The sequence below is a fragment of the Polypterus senegalus genome, chromosome 17 (assembly GCF_016835505.1).
Source record: "Polypterus senegalus isolate Bchr_013 chromosome 17, ASM1683550v1, whole genome shotgun sequence".
Taxonomy (NCBI): domain Eukaryota; kingdom Metazoa; phylum Chordata; class Cladistia; order Polypteriformes; family Polypteridae; genus Polypterus; species Polypterus senegalus.
In genome coordinates, this window is record NC_053170.1 from 81,827,066 (window position 1) to 81,846,796 (window position 19,731).

General features: G+C 45.2%; 1 long non-coding RNA gene across 1 annotated transcript; it reads left to right on the top strand.

The window, feature by feature from the left end:
* Positions 1-5,186: 5,186 nt before the first annotated feature.
* On the top strand, positions 5,187-13,975 carry LOC120517321. Its single transcript, XR_005631022.1, has 2 exons — positions 5,187-6,799; positions 13,638-13,975. It is a non-coding gene; the product is annotated as an uncharacterized LOC120517321 (long non-coding RNA).
* The last annotated feature ends 5,756 nt before the right edge of the window (positions 13,976-19,731 follow it).

Consider the following 19,731-nt stretch of genomic DNA (forward strand, 5'->3'; position numbering starts at 1 on the left):
TCTTTTTTTTTTTTTTTTTAAGAAGCCACTTGATAAGTACCCAAATGCAGACATTTATCTTTCGCACAGAATGTAATTGGAGCACTTGGCTGTTGGTGAGCCATTCATTTGATAAGAAAGAAGAAAAGGGAGAAAACCTGCGAAAGAGAGCTGCTAAAGTGAACACGGGGGCATTAAGAAATGGCGTGGTAGCTGCTGGTCTGCAGGGCATCATGGTAAACAGCGAGGGAGAAGGCGGTGTGGCATTAATGGTTAAAGCTTTGGACTTCGAACTTCGTGGTTAATGTTCTGGGTTCAAATCCCAGTACTAACACGGTGTGACCAACCCTAACCCTAACCCTGTGCTACAATTAGAACAACTTCACAGAAATGTTACCAATTGTATCCATCCATCCATTTTCCAACCCACTGAATCCGAACACAGGGTTACGGGGGTCTGCTGGAGCCAATCCCAGCCAACACAGGGCACCAATCCCGAGCAGGGTGCCAAACCACCGCAGGACACACACAAACACACCAAGGCCAATTTAGAATCGCCAGTCCACCTAACCTGCATGTCTTTGGACTGTGGGAGGAAACCCACGCAGACACGGGGAGAACATGCAAACTCCACGCAGTGACGACCCGGGAAGTGAGCCCTGGTCTCCTAACTGCGAGGCAGCAGCGCTACCACTGCGCCATCGTGCCACCCACCAATTGTATCTTCTTCTATAATACGCTACTGTGGATGTCTGTTTGTCCGTCCAGGATTTTAAATCACCTGTAGCTCACAAACCATTTGACCTACTGACCTGAAATTTGGTACACATCTACTACTTGATGTCTACTATCCACTTTTGGGGTGATGATTGACCTCCAAGGTTATTCCTCTTTTTACTTTTATTTTATTTTATTATAGAATCAACTCTTGGCAGCAGCCAGCAGTGCGGCGCACACGTACGGGCGCCGTTCTCATCCTGACCACCTTCGCCGTCACTTCCCCTACCTCTTCAAATCTTAAATCATTCTTGAGGCAGATTGAAGACTTAAGTGCCAGCTTAAGTGAAAAATGAAGGAAAACGTACTATGTAATTGAAACACAAACACTGACTCAGTTTTAATGTGAAAAGATGCCGATGAAAGAAGAGAAGAAGCGATCTGCTAGGGTGGAGAAAACAAGAGCTGCTCAGGAAACAGCAAGTGCATCAACCTCTGAGAAAACGAATGCTAAACGTACAAAGAAAGAGGATGAAAACTAGGAATGCTCAAGTCAAGTGTATTCACTGCACGTTATCGTGCCGCGTGCCGTTACTGGTCTTAAATGTTGTAAGTCACCTTAGATAAAGGCGTCAGCCAAATAAGTAAGTACGACGCTCATTGCCTCCCTCTGCCCACTCTTTTGACCCCTTAATGAAAGTGTCACTTATTAATGTACTTTCCTTTATTCAGGAGAGTACTTGAATTTTGTTTTACTAGTAATCAAAATGTTCTTTATTGTTCTTTTATTTATGTTTGCCTTTTAAAAACCTATTTCAAGGCCTAAGAAAAATCTTTAGCAAATGTCTTTACTGATCTTGATGGAAAATATCTGTATTGGCAGGATTCTGTTATTACAGTTACCAATTTGAAATTAGTTTTTTTTTTCTTTTTAGAGGTGTTTTTTTTTCTAATCCAGGAACTACATTACTTTGGATTTCTGACTCCTGCAAAACTTGTTCTACTGTTCTGCAGATTCAATTTTACATTTCGTCCCATAAGAGAAAACCTGGGGGCCCAGGGAACCTTTAAAAAGTGCAAAACTGGCCTCAGAGTTGCACGGCCCTCCAAACAATTCTCACTTTAATTATTGCCATTTATATTATAGAGGGTGGCACAGTGGTGCAGTAGTGACAGCTCTGCTGCAGTAAGCAGACCAGGGTTCAGGTGCTGGCCGCTCCATTCATGGAGTTTACATCTTCTCGCCGTGTCCTTTCTGGTGCTCCAATTTCCTCCCGCTGTCCAAAGACATGCAGGACTGGTGAACTGGTGATGCAGAGTTGGTTCCTAATATATGTGAGTTGTGTGTGTGCCCTGTGATGGCCCGGTGCCCTGTCCAGGGTTTGTTTCTGCCTTGCACCCTGTACTAGCAGATAGGCTCCATGTATGACACTGGTCTGGACTGAGAGAGAGGAGAGGAGCGATTAGGAGCAGATACTGATACCGCACACTGCCGCACCCACCACATGACAAACCACCTCAGGAACGCAGATTAGGACTTGAGAACAGCCATGCAACGGGTGACACCTCAGCACCACATTAGTTCAGATGGAGTGGAACAGTGGGAGGTTTTTTATGGTGGCTGGAGTGCCAGTTCTGCCACCAACCCCCAGGATTTTCCCTGCAGGTTGGAGGGCCTACATGGATGCAGATTAACATCACACTATAATACCATGCTCTGGACTATGCGGGTTAGAAAACTGCAATGACCTGACATGACATTTACCTACCTAGAAAGTTGAAAACCACTTTGACCGCCAGCAATGTGTAGCGTCCACCTGGACAATGGGTTGGCAGCCATTCTTACACCAGTATGCGCACCACACGTTAGCTATTAAATGGCTGAAGGGTTGAGATAGCTAGTTAGCCAATTTGGGCAGGGGGGTAGAATCAGAGAGGCCATGGTGGGCAGGTTAGCCAGTACTTTGGGAGACATCCAGGGATGTCTTATGATCGCAGAGTGTTTAACATCTCAGCTGAAGGAAGGTGCTGGTTTTTATATTACAGTGGACCTGTCACTGCAATTGGGGTTCACACACAGACCACAGGGTAAGTACCCCCTCACCATGTTCCATGGACAGATGAGCCGTTTTGTGATGCAGTGCTGAATGAGTGCTTGGGGTGGGCCTATGCGGTTAGTAGGAAAGTTCAGTGCTAATTATGATTCAGGGTCGCTGGGTTGACATTCTCAGAACACACAAGGTAACCCAGGGGTTTAAAGAGCATAATATCAAAAGCGTCCATATGCAAAACCGCCTTCTCATTCACAAGGTATAAATCCAGTCTGGGATTTATTGTAGACTCCTGAATGATATTTTAAAAACAGTATTTTAAACGGCGCTCTGAGATTTTTCAGGTAAGGAAAACAGTCACTTCAAGGCGAGTCATTTATAGGCACCAATCATGGCACTGGCGAGTGGTGATGTGCTGCATGTTATGTAGTTGAAAGTAATGATCCCATCCACATATAAAATAGCGGTAACTGGTGAGAAAACCCCTAGGGGTCTGATTCATGCCTTGTCACAGAGGGGCTGGCTGCGGACCTGTGATCTTTGAGTCAGTATGTAGCGAAGCAAATCCAATTTTATTTGTCAAATGCAATTGTATGTGCAGCACAATATGTGATAAAGAGCTCCAAGATTGTGTTTTACCAGTGGAGTATAAAAGGTAATAGACAATAAATATACTTAAATTGCAATAAATCAGTGAACATTATATGAATATTATAAAAAATAGGTCATCGTGTAGCTCTAGGCACTGCCCTCAGTACGGATGCAGAAGGAAGGTGGACAGAAGCTCCTCCTCAGTCTCTCTGAACTGGTCTTCAGGCAGCCATTGTGTTTCCCTGACCGCAGCCCACAGAAGAGGCCGTTGTTGGGATGGCTGATATCTCTCATCATTTTCTTTGCCCTGATCCAACATCGTTCAGTATGGATGCCCTAAAAGTTAGAGGGTGCACACCTAGTGATGTGTTCAGCTGATGCCCCACTCCCTGCAGAGCCTGACAGTTTCCCAGCCTGGTGGTAATTCCTCCTTTCACTGGTCGATATGTAGAAGGACTTTAGTAACTGGGAGGGCAACCTAAAAACCTTGAGGTGTCAAAGAGCTTGGACCTCGGACCAGGTAAGGACCTCTGTGATGTGGACACAAAGGTATATGAAACTACCGACCCTCTTCACCTAAGCGTGGCTAATACTGACGAGGTGGTAGTGCCTCTGCTGTTTTCTTGCAAAGTCCATAATTGGCTCCTTTGTCTTGCTGACATTAGAAGTAGTCACTAGTGCAGGGGTCTCCAACACGTCGCTCACGAGATACCGGTAGCTCACAACACCTTTCCAAGTAGCTCGCCAAAGGATTAATGAATTTGATTAGTCAAATTAGGGGTGGTGATCTTTCCAAAAAATCGTATCACGATCCTTTTAACACAAAATCACGATCCACAATTTGAATTGCAATCGATCTTTTCAATGTGGCAAAAACTTAAGAGAATATCCAGACTCGGACTCAGCAAGACTTAAGTAACACTTTATTTTAAATATCAAACAAAGTTGAATTCAATTGTTCTCTTGTTTGTTGGATAAGCGGAGTTAAGGAACACGCCCTGAAGTTGGTGGGTGAGTGAGGAGATCCAAGCTGTGTGTTTCTTGGATTTGCGCAAATAAATCAGTACTGCAAGTGAACTAACGTACCTAGCGAAATGAGAGAAGTCACAAAATCAACCGGAATGTTCAAGCAAATTATAGAAAAAAGCCCGATCTAAATCTGTTAAGTAGTTCTCTTGTGAAAAGTGGACAGACAGAGAGACAGACATTGGATTTTATATATTATATATTAGTAAACCTTCAAAATAATGTGCAGGTAAAGTCTCAGCAGCATTCTCAGCATTTCTGGAGATTAGTTGAGCCAGATAACTATAAGAATCTTCACCAAGCAGCTCTGAAAATGTCTGCTCTGTTTGGGTCTCCATACCTCTGTGAGTCTGACGTGAATGTCATGAAATCAAAGTTCAGAACAAGACTGACAGACAAACATTGAAATGACTCCATAAGAGGGAACCTCAGTGGCTCCAGTCCACCAGACACCTGCCTCTCTTCTTGACTCCATGCAGTGCCAGTCATCTGACTAACTAAAAATACATCACACATGCAACTGGACCTGTGAATAAAGTGACACAGTGACATGTGACAAAATGACAAATGAATAAGGAATATCTGTGGATTTGGCATTGCATTGTTCTGTTTTGACAGCATTCATGTTTTAATTCAACAGTGTGAGATACACTAGGAAATGCATACAGACATACAAAATGCACTTGCAGGTGAATTCAATATTTTTAATGTAAAATGTGAGTTGTGGACACCAATACTTTGTAAATGTTCAGGCAAAACAAGCTTATTCAGTTTGTTTGGGTTGAAATAAGCTGTGAGAATAAACGTTAGAAAACAGGAGTAGCTGTCGGCCATTTTCATTTTGTAAAAGTAGCTCTCATGGGGATAAAAGGTTGGAGACCCCCGGTCTAGTGTGACAGATTCTTCTCTTCATTCAGGTAAGCCTGCAGATTGTTGCTAGGGTTAGAGATCATGTCTACCTCAGCTTTTCAAGTTGAGCGGAAGCCCGTAGAGGACAACTGTGAACTCACAGTCTCCAAGTCACTAAGCTGAAGCTTATCCAGTTAAGCTCCTTCCATCTGTGTGAGGATATAAAATAAAGATCGTTTCACGCTGATGACGATAGTCTTGCGGAACCTTGTGTGTCATTTCTCATGTGTCACCTTCACAATTCGTACAAGTAGTTGCCTAACACCTTCATTTTTGCGTTCCCACCAGTGTTTGGTCATCCCTTTTATTTCTCCTCACAGACTGGGAGTCTAGTCAGGCCGGACGTCTGTTACAAGTAAAACGTTTGGCTCTCTCAGGCACACATGCCTTGCTTTAAGCACTATAATTTAGAATGGTTGCACCCTTTCGCCCAGACCTCGACTTTTGGCGTTGGCTGCTGCTGCTAACCAGTTTATCCTTCCTGGGAGCTGTCTTAATAAATCGGGTGTTTCGCTGTCATAATCTGCAAATTACTGACATTAAGCTTGCCGTTAAAGGCACTTAATATGAAGCAATTGCTTCGAAACTTCGCACTAAACAATGTCTTTAACATAAACAGCGTGGCCTAAAGAGATTTTTTGACAGCACTGGGGAGTCATAACTTTGGTGCGTGCGGCACCAGGAAGCGATATAACAGCACTTTAAAACACGTTAAGCTTTTTCCCACTTGGTGCATTGTGTTTTTCTTTTTTTTTAACTGCCTGATGTCAGTATTCTCTAACAAAGAGCTGCTTGATCTTTATGCCTTTTAAATATTTTTTGATTAACATTGGTGACCCCAAGCCTCATTAAATCTCACGTTAATTGGTGATTGGAAATGATGGTGCGTGCATCAGCGGGCCTGGGATTAGACACGCCATCCAGGGTTGGTTCTTGAAGTGCATCACATGCTACCACGATGGGCTTTGGACCCTTTGCCACCCTAAATTGGATTAAGTGAGCTTGTAAATATTTTATATTGTGATTTTCGGGCAAAATGTGCTTCAGAAATGGAACATTTCCATAGCCTGAGTGAACACTATGAAGAGGGTGTAGATACAGTTGCCACCTTCCTTATTGGTGTGCTTCTTGCCTGGCACTGGCACATCATCTATCTTTGACATGCAGTTCTGCCACTATACACTGATTTCCACGGGCAGCGTATTCATCTTGCCGTGTGTACTAACAGGGACTGCATGTCTTGTGCAGATTCTTTATCACTACGGTGAAGATGACAGGAGAAAAACGAGCTGATTGGGAATCAGCATATCGCTCAGACGCCAGCGAGATCTAATCACTTGGCACACTGCCCCGGCCCGTGCAGCAGCAGCACATGAAAAACGATCAAGACTAAGAGTTTCCTGTGCCGCGGCTAAATGAGATCTAGTACATGAGCTCTCTAACCGCACTTTCTGCATTTTACAGGCTGACATCCGCTCCCGGGAGTTCTTGAGGAAGCACTTTTCCTGTGGAGAGCCCTCTGGAGAGTGAGTGTCAATCAACAGGATCCAAGGGTGGAGGGGAACGCTTGCCATGTCACAGTCAGTGCAGCTTCATCTAGATTTGTCTTCCTTCTGCTCCATTTCTTTAAATCTTCTTTTTTTCCTCTAGCATTACATCTGCAGTTTAATCACTTCCTGAGCATCTCCTGTGTCACTATTTCCTGGCTCCATCCTCCTCTCATAGCTCCCTTTTTGCCTAGGTGTCAGTGCCACCCTTACTCTTATCAATGTCTTCTCCATCCTCAGTGTCCCGGTGTGTACTTTCTCCATTCTCTTGATCATCCCTTTTTTTTTTTTGCTTTGCATAGTTCGGTGGGTATTTTTACACACAGCCCCCTGACCCAATGTCTTTTCTTCTTTGTATAATCTCTCTGTCCTCATTTTCTTTATCATGTCTCAAAGTTATGCTATGTGCCCAGTCCTTATTTTCCAGGTAATGTACCCCTTCTCTAGTTATCACTGCCCTGGCTACTCTCACATTTCGATGGCTCCTGTAGTTTTTAGTTATTCATTTAGGTCACATTTTAGTGATGTGTTTTCCCATTAAGGAGTCTTCTGTTGCTCAGTTTCAAAAAAGCCAAATGAAATCCATCATGATTCATTAATGTGAAGATGGCCAACGGGGTGAATACTTTTTATTGGTTCTGTAGATGGATAGATAGATATGATAGGCATTATCTCTCTATTATAATAAAAACATCTTGGGAGACAAGACTTACCCTGTGATGAGACGAGATATTTTGAAGAGCGACACTTTCACGCAGGGCTGTGGAGTCGGTAGATAAATGCTCCGACTCCGACTCCTCAGTTTCTAAATCTTCCGACTCCGACTTCTCTGTATGTATATACTATGCTAATGTATTTTCTACATCCATTGAAGGAAAGGAAGGCAACATACATGTCATTTCACCACGGAACTACTGGCTAGGAAGCCAACACTCTACTATAATGCCAGATTAAAGACAAACACAATTGATTGGCGGCCGCAGATTGCGGGTGTCCACATGGACGGGCAGATCCAGCTTGCCGAAAATCTCGACCACCGCCCCCATCCAAAGTAATGTGATGCCTCTGTCTGCTGCAGTGGCTGTCTCCTCTGTCAGCCAGCTGGAAGTTTAGTGCATTGTGTCACTCACCGGCCAGCTGATCAGCAGAACGAGCCTCTGCTGGAGACAGGTAGGGAGATCTGTGTTCTCGGCTCCTTCGGCACCCTTCACTAGCGCATAGCGAAGAGGCGCCGACGGAGCTGAGAACACCAGATGATTTTTCAGGCGTTTGACGCGTGATGACTCGTTGAACGGCCGAAAAATCGACAGTGCATCTGTAAATGTATGGGGGGCTTTAGGCTAGGTTCACAGTTCCCTGTAACAGTGGAACACGACGCAATGGAAAGCGGTGCTGCACCTTACCTGTGCATTACATCCCATATAGTGACGCATACAGTCAATGAAAAGCATGCTTCATGGTTACGTGACATGTTCGTTTTGTGGTAACATTATGCACTGCATGCATTGGGCTTTATTCTTACAGCAGAGAAGTAGTTCATTATGACTGTTTGTGAATTGGGATATTTCAACTTACTTTTTTAATTCCCATTTAAATTTAGTAGGAGTCGGAGTCGGTTAACTTTTTGCCGACTCCGACTCCAGGTACCCAAAATTGTCTCCGACTCCTCAACTCTGACTCCGACTCCACAGCCCTGCTTTCACATCCTGCGAGACGAGACGTTGGGCCAAGAGATTTAACCACAACCCGGGGCCGGAAATAAAAGACAAAGAGTAGACGACAAACTAGAACGTCGTAAAGAACCCAAAAAGGTTGGCGCAATACACATGCAGAGCAGGTTAGAGATAATGAAAGTACTAAAGTTTGAAAGTCTCAAAAACATGATAGTAAAGATTCGCATTAGCACACCAAATGGAAATTATTACTCGGTGAAATAACGGAACATCGAAAAGAGATCGAATATATTGTTTGGCTTTAAACTTCAAGTCGGAGACTTGTAGATCGTCTAATTTGTGTTGCCATGAGGGAAAAAGTTGTGTTTGAAGAGACGTATCCGCGAGAATTAAAAGATCTGTTGTTTGGTGAAAGTGAAAATGTCAAGCCCCGCAAGACAAGACTTTATGCAAAGAGATTTGGAAAAGTCCTGCCCACATCTAAACCGTTTACGGCCACGCACACGGCTCAGTCAATTCTCATTTGTGTGAATACTATTATCAGACACCGTTTGTGTAGAGAGAGAAACGACATTCCCTCAGGGGCAGTTATACTGTACGTTGCGTTGTCACGATGTCATTCCAAACACGGAATCAAAATTCAATGTGATATTGATGAAAAGGTAAAAGCGAAAAGAGATTGAATATATGGACATCGGTGATATGACAGAAGTGTGTACTGTAGATATTGTTTGGCTTTAAACTTCAAGAGATCGTCTACTTCGTGTTGCCATCGGGGACAAGTAGTGTTTCTTCTCAATGAAGAGGCCTATTCGCGAGGACTAAAAGATTTGTTGTTTGCGAGAGGCAGAGACGCGAAGTTGCTGGCGTGTAGTGCAGGCCGGGGGGATGGCAAGCAAAGCGAGCAGGGGGGTGAAGCCTCCTAGTATAATAGCTAGATATGAAAGGCACTACATAATAGACAGATAGATAAGAAAGGCACTATGTAACAGATAGTATCAAACTTTTTCTTCTTATGCTTTAGCACTAAACAGTCATTTCTCTAAACATATCTAATTGAGTAATTATAGTATGCAAATTCAATCTTCAGTTTCCTTTGAAGGAGTACCGTAAATATTAGTAGAGCATCAATGGTCTGCATAGCTTTATTCTTTTTTCTTCTGTTTTTTAAAACTGCCATCTTGGCTTGGCCTGACAAAAAAATTGCTAATTAAATGTTCCCTTTTACATTTTCTTGATACAGATTTTCCAAAAATGGAAGTGAGTTCATTGAACACAATTCCATCCATCCATCATCCAACCCGCTATATCCTAACTACAGGGTCACGGGGGTCTGCTGGAGCCAATCCCAACCAACACAGGGCACCAGCCCACCGCAGGGCACACACCAGGGACAATTTAGAATCGCCAATCCACCTAACCTGCATGTCTTTGGACTGTGGGAGGAAACCCACGCAGACACGGGGAGAACATGCAAACTCCACGCTGGGAGGACCTGGGAAGCGAACCCGGGTCTCCTAACTCACCCACTGCGCCACCATGCCACCTGAACACAATTCCTAAATCCATAAACAAATAGACTGACTGACTGACATTATTTCTCCTAAAGAAACATAGAGCTTTATACACAAGCTCAAGAAATATAATAAACTAGCCATTCCCCGCAAACTTTAAAAATCAATAAACAGGAAGGTATCGCTAGCTAAGCGGAGGCAAGTTATCCTCCAAAAACACAGAGGCAGACCGACTCCCCACTCCTGACACCACGCTCCCCACCTCCCCTCGGCCCGCAGCCTCTGTCTCGGATTGGCGCGAATAAATCGCTCCTGCAAGCAAACTATGATTCTTAACACGATGCGCAGTCGCAAAATCAACTGGAATGTTCTGCCAAATTCTAGAAAACACCCGATTTAAATCTGTTAAGTAGTTCTCTCGTGAAAAGCGGACAGACAGAGAGATGTTGACACAAAACAATTCCAAAAAAAGAAGACAGCCTGTGACATGGCTTATGATTAGAGAGCGGTCACAGTGAGGCACCATAATGGCGTATTGCCTTTGGTATAAAGGAGCCCTGGCAGAGTTTCTTGACACACTTCTGTTGAATAATTCGCTGGCTTCCGGTCCTCCGTGTTAGTGCGTCAGTTCGTCTTATTACTTCCTTTTCTCCACTCGGCCCTTCACTAAGCTTCTTCCATGTTTAATTTCAGGTAAATTCCTTTGACCAACTGTGACACTTTGTGACTTTATTTATTCCACGTCACATACAAGCTGTGCCAACTTGGTAATGCCATCAGTGAGGCCGTGATGACAGCAGGGTCACTAGTTGCTTTCTGCTTGTGTTGCAATGCAGGTGACCTGATTTTCGAAGCAGCATTGTGTATCTCCCATTTCAAACATGCATGGCTGCCTGTCGTACACAAAGCTTATGAATTGGCACAGAAGTTGGATTCGGTTTTCTGGGGTTGATCAGCTCGCCCCCTAGTCTGTGCAGTTGGTACCATCCATGAGGGCCTGTGTGAGGTTTTTCTCCCAATAACAAAACTGTGCCACCACCAGTAAGTGGACCAGCGCCCCATCCAGATTATTGTGTCCTGTCTTAACCACAGTGCTACTGGGGTGGGCTCCTGCCAAAACAACACTAAATTAATTTGAGAATGCTACATGATGGTGGTGAATTGTGTCGAAACAAATCTTAAATCACCACCGAGAGTCAAATGTTGCCAGCAGAAGGGGTCTTTATTGAAGATACTTGATCAAGGAGACCAAATCATGGGGGCTCGGTGCCCTCTGTGGTAGTGTGCCAACTATACCTTGACATTGAGCTGATTATATACAGACAGGGCTGAGGGTGCAAGGAGTAGAGCTGGTGAGGGTGGATGAGTTTAAATACTTGGGATCAACAGGACAGAGTAATGGGGGAGTGTGGAAGAGAAGTGAAAAAGAGAGTGCAGGCAGAGTGGAATGGGTGGAGAAGAGTGTCAGGAGTAATTTGTGACAAGACGAGTATCAGCAAGAGTGAAAGGGAAGGTCTACAGGACGGTAGTGAGACCAGCTATGTGATATGGGTTGGAGACGGTGGCACAGGAGACACAGCTGGAGGTGGCAGAGCTAAAGATGCTAAGATTTGAAACGGGTTTGACGAGGATGAACAGAATTAGAAATGAGGACATTAGAGGGTCGGCTAAAGTTGGACGGTTGGTAGACAAAGTCAGAGAGGCGAGATTGGGTTGGTCTGGACGTGTGCAGAGGAGAGATGCTGGGTATACTGGGAGAAGGACGTTAAAGATAGAGCTGATGGGTAAGAGGAAAAGAGGAAGGCCTAAGAGAAGGTTTATGGATGTGGTGAGAGAGGACATGCAGATGATGTGTGTGACAGAACAAGATACAGAGGACAGAAAGATATGGAAGAAGATGATCTGCTGTGGCAACCCCTAACGGGAGCAGCTGAAAGAATAAGAAGTCTAACATCTTCTTTAACTTCTTCTTCTTTTCAGTTTTAACTGAGCTGAAAATAAATCATAAAGAACGCTAGTTTTTGTAACTCACTGCTGCTACAACCTTATAATTAATGTGCTTCACTGAAAGGCACTATATTAGTACAAATCAATGCAAAATAATAAGACACAATCCATAGTAGTGACAGACATGGTGAACGATGATGGTGTGATAGCAGCATTGCGCATTTGAGAAAACGGTATACGCTAAAACAATAAAGCTTTACAAGAGCAAACAACAGAGTGTTAAGTAATGGAGGCTAGACCAGGTTAGAAGACCTCCATTGTTGGGTGAAACAGAATTATAAGAGCACTGTGAAAGAACTGGAGAGTCCTACAGAAGTTGGAAGAAACAGTTGTGGTGTGGCGCTTGAAATAAACTGAAAAATGACAGTCGCCCTCCGTGTCTCCAATGAGAGTTAAGTGCACAAACGTCCACTTGATATGCGCCTTGTTCACCGGCCTTCATTACGATGGGGGAAAACATGGAAGGAGACCATTAGCCTGCTTTTGGCGGTAGTAGAAAAAGTGCCATTAGTTTGCCAGGCCTGCTGCCTTATCACAAGTATCCGTGAACGCCAATCCCAAGCTTTTCCCCCCGTCATTCTCTTGCTCTCTTTCTTCTCCGTTACTTGTATTCTCAGTTGTCTTTGTTCACTTCCATAGCATGGCCCCCGTCCCTATGCCCTTTCTATTGTGTCATCATGTCCCATTCCCCGGTTTTCTGTCTTCCCTGCCAGCCCCCTGGCCCCACACCTCCTCATTTCCCCCCCAGCCTCCTGTGCTCCCGTTACTTTGTACTCGGCCATCGCCTCCCTTTACTTTGATCTCAGGCTCCGCCTCTTCTCCATGTCGCCAATGCCTTCTTTTGCTCACTTTCCTCGTAGCCCCGCCCCCCTCATGCTGCCGCAGTCACAGATGAGTTTCGGCTCCAAACAGAAGCGAAAAATCTTCTGCAGGATTTCCCCATAAATAATAAATGATTTGCTGTGCTGCAAATGTTTCTTCTCAATTAGAGCCGAGCCACTGTCAGAAAGTGCCATCTAGAGTGCACGCTTGGGCTGAGCAGCAAGGGGGGTGTATTGGGGGTCTGTGCTGAGGGGCTGCTGGAAAGAGCCACTTCAGGAAACCCTGTTAGACAAAAGAAGGAGAGAGAAAAATAAATTGAAAATTGGATTATGGGGGAGGGGGGGTTGTGGGTGATCGAGGGTCTTACAGAAAGGAAAATGTTATCAGAGGAATCGGCATTAACGCTGCTGCAGTAATCATAGCCTGAGCTGCCAGGCAGGCAGCAGTGGAAAAGAGCACATCCCCTCAGCGCTTTATCATCCCAGCGGCTAAAGCTATGAGGGGCACACGCTGGGAGAAATTGTCTGCTCCATTACCTGAGGTGACTGCAACTTCACGCCAATTACTGGCCGGCCCGTGTATCCTGCCTGTCCAGCAGATCCCCATCATTGCGCTCTGTGCCAGCCCACTAGTTGCCTGTCCTAGTTGTGCCCTTCAGCGCCCTCTCATTTTCACTTTTCGCTCTACTTCAGATTGAGAACACTTTATTGCCAGTATGTCGCTGTTTCTCACCACAGGAGCAGCAATGACTACTCCTTGTATTGATTTTCTAGCCAGTTCACTTTATTTTATTTTTTCCAGCAGCTCTTCTCGGGATGCTCAGAATGTCACCGAGCACAACACCAAAGAGTGACCCTCAAGAGGTGAGCTGGCCCTTCTAGTTGTGAGAAGAGGATTTGTGGAACTTCGGGCTGTCTGAGTGGACTGGGTGTCATGGACATGAAGCTACTGCACCTGTGTGGCCTTGACCAGTTCATGCTGCCCACCTACCGTACCAATGGACAAACCACTGAGGGCAACTGCTGACCATCAGCCCTCACTCTTGCCTTTTGTGGATCACAACAGTTCTGGCTTTACCAGTGAGTGGGGATGACTTGCTGGGCTGGGAGTTGTAATTAAAATGTTACCACTTATGACCATTGATAGGCCACTCTTGATCTCGGACTGACCACAGCCCACCTCTACTTGGTTCACCAAAAAAAGTACTCGCCCCTTGGAAGGTTTCCCCTTTTGTTGTTATGCACAACATTGAATCCCAGTGGACTCCATGTCTCCTCATTCACACGGATCTATCTATCTATCTTATAGTGCCTTTCATATTCTATCTGTCTGTCTGTCTGTCTGTCTGTCTATCTATTATATAGTGCCATACACATCTATCTATCTATCTATCTATCTATCTATCTATCTATCTTATAGTGCCTTTCATATTCTATCTATCTATCTATCTATCTATCTATCTATCTATCTATCTATCTATCTATCTATCATATAGTGCCTTTCATTATCTATCTATCTCTCTATCTATCATATAGTGCCTTTCATTATCTATCTATCTATCTATCTATCTATCTATCTATCTATCTGTTATATAGCGCCTTATGAGGTTATCTCATTCCCAGGTGAAAGGGCGGTGGGTGGAGCTCTGAAGAAAGGGGTGCAGTTTTTGGGGATTATGGGAAAATGGAAAAGAGGTGAGGAGAGAAAGGCCTCAGAACTGTGGCAGTTAGCAGAGAGCTGGCGAGCACAGAAATGTGGAGAAATGGTGCCGTCCTCTCCAGATTGGTAAGGAAACGGGTGGCAAAGCAAGGAATAAGGTGGCGGGGGCATTGTCCTCTTTGCAGGGGTCTGTTTTCACGTTCCCATTAAAGAATCTTTTTCTGTTTTGTCTCCGACGAGACAAATTAAGTCCGCCGTGATTTAACGTTTTATAACAGTAAAGGGTAAAACCTGCCAAGGGATTGAGTACTTTTTAAATGCGCTTTATGCGGGGGGTCTTGGTCTTTTCCCCAAAGATGCTCTTAATTGCTGCATTGTGGTTCACAGTCAGTTTGAAAGTGAGGTGGAATATTCTAGACCAGGAGCGACATCCCTTCGGGGAGCCAGATCTCGGTGGGAGCTTGCAGAGCTGAGCCGTAATTAAGCCAGTTAGTGTACAGATATAAATAGAGGAGACCTCCGTGGGCCCAGGCGTTTCTGCGCCAAAGACCTGGCATGACCTGTAAGGACAAGTAATGGGATGGGGGGGTCGGTGATTGAGATCTGAGAAGCTCAAGCGAGTCCGCCAGGCCATTGTGTAATTTCAAAGGGTTTAAGTAAGCGCCACACCCTTCTCTCGCTGTCTCGGTGCCCGTGACGCTCTGCCCTCCAACCTCCATTGCCAGGCTTCTCATCAGACAGCTGCTCTCAGGTGAAAATGGGTTTCTTAGCAGGTGTGAATGATCACCATGGAAACAGCGGCACAGCATCAGGCAGCGTCTCAAGTCCACCAAGGTGGTCTGCAGTCCGCTTGAGCAGGAGACGCTAAGCATGGTGAAGCTCGGACTCCAAATCGGAGGCGTTTCCCAGCACCCTTAGTTACCCTTATTAGTGCCCTCTAAGGTTTTGGCTGTTGGTCTGATTTCTTCATCACCTTCTCTCCATCTCCCCATCTTCAGTTGGAGTTTTACAATCAGCCCAGCAAATTCAAATCACAGAATCAATGATTGTTGCCCACTAGTCAAACATGTGCCACCTATACTGGATGGACAGGCACTCACTCACCGTGGCACTTGAATGCCAGCCACGCTGCACCATTGTCATTGGGGTGACTACGCTGGCAGCGAGCAGAAGCAGCTTGGACAGAAGAACTTTAGGGACACCTTTTGTAAGCGGGCACACCCTGGGGGTTTGGAATCGATGAAGGGCACTTGGAAGTGAGGAATGGAGGGTCCACTGCTACTGAATTGCCCAGGAAGGCGGGTACTGTCTATAGGTAGCAGTACATGTGTACCCAGTCAGTGACTTTGTAAAGAAGTTCAAACTGAATGCCCACCTTCACTTGCTCAGAGGGGACAGCAAACCCACCCAAGTAGGCTGCAGTGTGTCCTGGAGGAGGAGTCGCTGGCCAAGGGTATTGGCGAATTAAGGTGGTCTCTGCACATGCCTAGTGCTGAATGCTGCCAGTCTGTGCCAGTCTAAGGGCTAGCAGGAGTGGGATGAGGCGACTTAGACGTAGTCCGGGGGGCTGTTAGTGATGTCAGGCCTCACAACAGAACTGCTACTAATGGCTGCCTCCTCAGTCTCACAACATGTTGGCCATTCAGCGACCCCAGGATGTCATTGGCTTGTTTTTTATGTTGTCACAAATGAATGTAAAACATCGCCAGCGTGGTTTATTTTAATAGTGCTAGTGGGCTCTGCCCCCTGCACACTTCACTCGCCAACCCCGTGCGGGCCCTACTCGCTCGTCATCTCCCGGATCTGCGACGAATCGCGCTGTGCTTTTGGATAAACACGAATCGAATACATGATGACACGTTTTTGGATCTGTGATCTTTAAAGCAGTCTTGCTTCATACAATAACGCAGGCTCAGTTCAGGTTTTCTTGATCTGTTAATTCACACACACTAGGGGGCTCTGCCCCCTGCTCGCTTTGCTCTCCAACCCCCTTGCTGGCCCTACATGCTCCTCATCCCCCGGACCTGCGACGAATCGTGTTGTGCTTTTGGATAAACATGGATATCAACTTTGTCTTTGATTTCTCCGTCTTTGGAAACTATTATCGCTGTCAATTCGTCACATGTTGGTTTATTATATATGCCAGCGTGATCTTTCGGATTCATATAGAAATCCAAGAAAACGTATTTGTCCTTGGTTTTCTGATAAATTTCGTGTAAAGTGCCATATGGATTTGTATCCATTATTGGCTGTAGAGTTTCTAATACGTCTGATCGTTTAACTCTTTCGATTCCATGTTGCATCGCTTCTCCGTGATCATAAATATAAACCTGACCTAACTTTGGTTTCTTTGAAATTAAACTTGTCGTAGCATTAATTGTTGCGGGACCACAGATTCTCATAGCTTATAGTCCTGAATCGTGTAAATCTACGTTTTGAGCACTGAATGTTGCGAACATGAACAGATTATTGTAGATTCGAATATTTTGCTTGTAGCGTTTGTGGATTATACTTTCACCAAACAACAAATCTTTTATTTCTCGCTGATACTCCTCTTCATTGGGAGGCAACACTACTTTTCCCTGATGGCAACACGAATTTGATGATCTACAAGTCTACCACATAAACTTTAAAGGTGAACAATATCAACATACTTTAGTCGTATCACCTATGTCCATATATTCGATTTCTTTTCACTGTTCCCTTATTTCACGGAGTAATAATTTCCGTTTGTTTGTGCTAATGCGATCTTTACTAACAGTTTTTTGAGACTTTCGAATTTTTTAACTTCGTTTCATAACCTCTAACCTGCTCTGCATGTGTATGGCGCCACCGTTTTTGAACTTCTTTATGACATTCTACTTTGTCTTCTACTCTTTGTCTTTTATTTCCGCCCCTGTTAGGTTTTCAAATCCACTTGGTCCGGGCTGATTATAACTTTCCTTATTTACTGAATTTGCACTTAGATTTTTATTGTTCTTTTTTGAATTCTTTTCTCTCTTCTTTTGGGCCTCTTTTCGACGCGCTGCCCTTTCTTCTTCGCTTAGTCGTTGACTTTTAATCTAGAAAGTAGAAAATTATTGACTACATCGATGGAAATGAAGAGATTGAAAACGTTAAAATTTACAAGAGCAGAGAGCGTAGGAATGGTGTCTGACAAAAGCATTTGCACGAATGAGAGGTGAGTGGACCGTCGGTCTGGTTAAATCTCTTGGCACAAAGTCTCGTCTCGTCCCAGGATTTTTTTATATAACGGAGAGACCAAATAATACTAATAATCATTCTTTGCATTTATTTAGCGGTTTTCTCACTACTCAAAGCGCTCCACAATTGCAGGTTAAGGGCCATGCTCAAGGGCCCAACAGAGCAGAGTCCCTATTGGCATTTACGGGATTCGAACCGGCAACCTTCCGACTGCCAGTGCAGATCCCTAACCTTAGAGCCACCGGACCAGCTTGCCTTTTCTAACACTGCAGGCCAAATAAAACTCGGTGTTCGTGTGGCGTCGTGTAAGACGAGTCTGAGGAGTTCCTGTTCCTGTCTCACTGCACTTTCGCAGTTGAGAACTCGTTTGACGCCCGAGCTGCCATTCGATGGCCGACCCACAAGGCTTTGCAGTTCATCGATGGGTGCTGCTAAATCGTTTCTCGATGGTTTACTTGACTGCTCGCTCAGCCACTGTGCCGTACATCACGTCTGCCTCGGGTGGGTGGCGCTCAGTGGGACACTAGGTGGGCAGAGCTGATGTGCAACACGAACCACTCACGTCCTGCCTCGTGTGGTCCCACCCGGCTGTTGCTGATGTTACGATGAATTTCTGCACAGCCCATCATGCTGGGTCCCCACCAGACAAACCCACTCATGTCAACACCTCTCCATTGTCTGTTTGAAGCCCACTTTGATTCCTGTATTGAATCGGCTTTCCTCTTGTGCAATGGGTGGGCATCCTGTCCTGGAGTGATACCCATTGTGATACCCACAGGTGGAGCAGGAAGCAAAGCACCAGCATGTATCAAGTTGGGGGCCATATTGAAGAAACACCCACCATTTTTAGAAAGCTATTTCAGATGACGCCACTAGAAGGGGCATTACAGTGTGCTTTGAGAATGGTAAGGTATGTACCAGGAGCATGGCATGGCATGGCATGAGCCTTCTGAGCCGAGGTTATTATATTAGGGGCGTGCCGGACATGGAGCCTGCTAGGATAAAAGACAACGGTCGGCTCTGTAATGCAGTGGCAGTGAAGTGGCACGCCCGGTCTAACAATGCCCTTTGCCTGTCCTCTTTAGAAATGAGTTAATGTGGCTGGCTCTTTTGTAACTAGTCAAAGACCACCACTTCAAGTATGACCACCAATGCGCAGCTTCCACCTGGAGGATGTGACGGCGGCCATTTTTGCAGCAGTACACTCATTAGCTTTAAGTGGTAAAGGGGTGAGAGAGAGAGTTCATTAATTAGGGGGCTAGGATGACTAGACTGTGGTGGGCACACCCTGCCCCGGGATCTCTTGTGTTAGGACCTCAGTTCTACGTCTCCTCTGAAGGACGGCACCATTTGTGCAGCTCAGTGCCATGGCTGAGCGCAGAACCCCCCACCTCTGCTGGCCACACCCACCGTCTTTTCTGAGGTGATTTCCCCTTCCAGGTGCCAGCCTGGCCAAACCACATTAGTCTTGAGATGGATGAGGTTTTCGAACTTACCGTACTGGTGAGCTGGGAAGACGGGCTTCTCGAGTCGGACCCCGCTGGACGGCTGTGAAGTTCACCTCTGCCTTTGTGCCGAGCCTACAGTTTCAATTGTAGTTCACCCAAGCATTGCATTATGAATAGTCCTGCAGTATTTCGGACCCTGATGTTTTCAGCATCTACTGGCACAGCTGAAGAGAAATGGCAGAACGTGGCCTTGAAGAGTAAGCAGCGGCAGCGGCGGAGTGAGTGAAGCCCACATCTCCATTCGGCAGCCTCTCCAGAGACGCACGTCTCGCTGCGTTGAGTATTTGTTCCTCATTAAAGTGGTATTTCATTAATTTATTATTCTTTCTTCCTGACCGTTTCAATCTCTATTTATAGCCATCCATTTTCATGCCCGCTTGTCTCCTTCAGGGCCACAGAATCTATATCTGGATTCCAGTAGAATTGATTTGATTGTTTCTGCCCATTTGTAACTGTAATATTTTTGTGTAAATATCCTGTGTCATATTCTACATTTTTAATGCGCCGGCTTTGCCAATAAATCC